Source organism: Nanorana parkeri, unplaced genomic scaffold, assembly GCF_000935625.1.
Source record: "Nanorana parkeri isolate BGI_ZX_2015 unplaced genomic scaffold, ASM93562v1 scaffold3354, whole genome shotgun sequence".
NCBI lineage: Eukaryota > Metazoa > Chordata > Amphibia > Anura > Dicroglossidae > Nanorana > Nanorana parkeri.
The window spans coordinates 4198-7693 of record NW_017309622.1 but is presented as its reverse complement, the minus strand read 5'-3'; the positions used below and the strand labels follow the sequence as shown (position 1 = coordinate 7693).

At 55.0% G+C, this 3496-nt stretch overlaps 1 protein-coding gene across 1 annotated transcript in view; it reads right to left on the bottom strand.

The window, feature by feature from the left end:
- The window catches only part of TEX2 (testis expressed 2), a 41166-nt gene extending 38525 nt beyond the window's left edge, over positions 1-2641 (bottom strand). The window contains exon 1 of the mRNA XM_018574905.1: positions 2565-2641. The gene's annotated coding sequence lies outside the window, so the exon portion shown is untranslated. The remainder of the gene's footprint in view (positions 1-2564) is intronic.
- Positions 2642-3496: the final 855 nt, after the last annotated feature.

Here is a 3496-nt window from a genome sequence, read left to right as displayed (position 1 = left end):
AGAACTGGAAGCAGCCCCTTCCTCTTCCTGAGCCCAATCCACAGAACTGGAAGCAGCCCCTTCCTCTTCCTGAGCCCAATCCACAGAACTGGAAGCAGCCCCTTCCTCTTCCTGAGCCCAATCCACAGAACTGGAAGCAGCCCCTTCCTCTTCCTGAGCCCAATCCACAGAACTGGAAGCAGCCCCTTCCTCTTCCTGAGCCCAATCCACAGAACTGGAAGCAGCCCCTTCCTCTTCCTGAGCCCAATCCACAGAACTGGAAGCAGCCCCTTCCTCTTCCTGAGCCCAATCCACAGAACTGGAAGCAGCCCCTTCCTCTTCCTGAGCCCAATCCACAGAACTGGAAGCAGCCCCTTCCTCTTCCTGAGCCCAATCCACAGAACTGGAAGCAGCCCCTTCCTCTTCCTGAGCCCAATCCACAGAACTGGAAGCAGCCCCTTCCTCTTCCTGAGCCCAATCCACAGAACTGGAAGCAGCCCCTTCCTCTTCCTGAGCCCAATCCACAGAACTGGAAGCAGCCCCTTCCTCTTCCTGAGCCCAATCCACAGAACTGGAAGCAGCCCCTTCCTCTTCCTGAGCCCAATCCACAGAACTGGAAGCAGCCCCTTCCTCTTCCTGAGCCCAATCCACAGAACTGGAAGCAGCCCCTTCCTCTTCCTGAGCCCAATCCACAGAACTGGAAGCAGCCCCTTCCTCTTCCTGAGCCCAATCCACAGAACTGGAAGCAGCCCCTTCCTCTTCCTGAGCCCAATCCACAGAACTGGAAGCAGCCCCTTCCTCTTCCTGAGCCCAATCCACAGAACTGGAAGCAGCCCCTTCCTCTTCCTGAGCCCAATCCACAGAACTGGAAGCAGCCCCTTCCTCTTCCTGAGCCCAATCCACAGAACTGGAAGCAGCCCCTTCCTCTTCCTGAGCCCAATCCACAGAACTGGAAGCAGCCCCTTCCTCTTCCTGAGCCCAATCCACAGAACTGGAAGCAGCCCCTTCCTCTTCCTGAGCCCAATCCACAGAACTGGAAGCAGCCCCTTCCTCTTCCTGAGCCCAATCCACAGAACTGGAAGCAGCCCCTTCCTCTTCCTGAGCCCAATCCACAGAACTGGAAGCAGCCCCTTCCTCTTCCTGAGCCCAATCCACAGAACTGGAAGCAGCCCCTTCCTCTTCCTGAGCCCAATCCACAGAACTGGAAGCAGCCCCTTCCTCTTCCTGAGCCCAATCCACAGAACTGGAAGCAGCCCCTTCCTCTTCCTGAGCCCAATCCACAGAACTGGAAGCAGCCCCTTCCTCTTCCTGAGCCCAATCCACAGAACTGGAAGCAGCCCCTTCCTCTTCCTGAGCCCAATCCACAGAACTGGAAGCAGCCCCTTCCTCTTCCTGAGCCCAATCCACAGAACTGGAAGCAGCCCCTTCCTCTTCCTGAGCCCAATCCACAGAACTGGAAGCAGCCCCTTCCTCTTCCTGAGCCCAATCCACAGAACTGGAAGCAGCCCCTTCCTCTTCCTGAGCCCAATCCACAGAACTGGAAGCAGCCCCTTCCTCTTTTCCTCTGGCTGAGTGTCGGGGTGACTACACATTCCTCTGGCTGAGTGTCGGGGTGACTACACATTCCTGGAATAATACACATCACAGACCCGCTCCTGACATGGATTGTATGCAGCATGCAGTGAACGTACCTTGGGCCCTATGATCTGTGCTGGGGGCCCCTTGGCTGCTCTTCCATCAGACCTCCAGCTGTCAGCATTCATGTGTGGCAGTGCACAGTGTGTGCCGCCGGTGCTGGACTTTGCCCCAGACAGATAAGGCGCCATGGTGACCATGAGTAGGAGCTTAGCACAGCGTGACACCGCGTGCATCTTATAAGAGGTAACATACAACCCAGCACACGTATGACTCGGATACCAGAGGACACACAACAGACATGGTCCTAGGGACAGCACATGTCATCCTGTAAGCTGGAAATGATCTTTCCCATCCCCCCAGAGGCACATAGGACAACCAATCAGATATCAGCTTATGTACTGTGGCGCCTGTATGTATGAGGGGGAGGGGCTGCATGTATGAGGGGCTGTATGTATGAGGGGGAGGGGCTGCATGTATGAGGGGGAGGGGCTTGTCCTGCCCCAGGTGTCAGTGCTACTGCTGAGAAGTACCAGGGTGAGATGACGCAATCTTCCCACCCACATTTTGACCCGAAAGCTCCCAGCCAATCAGCAGAGACATCCCTCTGACACCCACCACTGAGAGCGACTCTGTATTATGGGGGTACAGACTGCTCTATGGGGGGTCACGGTGTGGGAGAGGATACGGGGTGTCAGGGAAGTATTATGGGGTGTCAGGGAAGTATTATGGGGTGTCAGGGAAGTATTATGGGATACCAGGGGGTGTCAGGGAAGTATTATGGGATATCGGGGGGTGGTTATGGGGTGTCAGGGAAGTATTATGGGATATCGGGGGGTGTCAGGGGGTGGTTATAGGATATGAGGGAGGTTGGGGAGTGATAAGGGGTAACAGGGTAATCAGACAGTGAGTGAGAGGGGTATAAATACGTCCACATTAGGGTGACTCACCCGCTCGGTGGCTCATGTCCCCGGGCCGCCTGGTGTCTCCGCCTGACAGGCTCCTAAAGGCGTGGCTAGTCGCTGCCCGATCACTCCGAATCCTCCGATCTGTGCTCAACATAGCCGCCTGGACAGATTGTTTGCGTTCCGAGCCTCGCTCTCATGGGACAGTGTTCTTATTGGTTGCGGCCTCTTGTCATTTCTGATTGGACGCGAACGTCACTAATCGCTATACCTTCAGATGAAGCTACGACACGTGTATCACATGACAGACTTTATATGTGGAATGTAGATACACTGTGCAGGCCGAGTATGTGGAATGTAGATACACTGCAGGCCGAGTATGTGGAATGTAGATACACTGTACAGGCCGAGTATGTGGAATGTAGATACATTGTGCAGGCCGAGTATGTGGAATGTAGATACACTGCAGGCCGAGTATGTGGAATGTAGATACACTGTGCAGGCCGAGTATGTGGAATGTAGATACACTGTACAGGCCGAGTATGTGGAATGTAGATACACTCTGCACCCCCCCTTCTCTCACTGCCCAATGTACCTGCACCTCCCCTTCTCTCACTACCCAATGTACCTGCACCTCCCCTTCTCTCACTGCCCAATGTACCTGCACCTCCTCTTCTCTCACTGCCCATTGTACCTGCACCTCCCCTTCTCTCACTGCCCAATGTACCTGCACCTCCTCTTCTCTCACTGCCCATTGTACCTGCACCTCCCCTTCTCTCACTGCCCAATGTACCTGCACCCCGCCTGCCTAAACTACACCACATTTCCATCATCTCCCTGCCCATGTGCATTCTACCTCTCTCAGCATTCATCTTGTCTGCTCTCCCCATCTTCTCATCACTCACCGCACCTTCAGCCCCAATTCTCTGTCTGCCCATCCTGCCCATTGTCTGCAGTCCCTCTTCTGTCAGCACCCA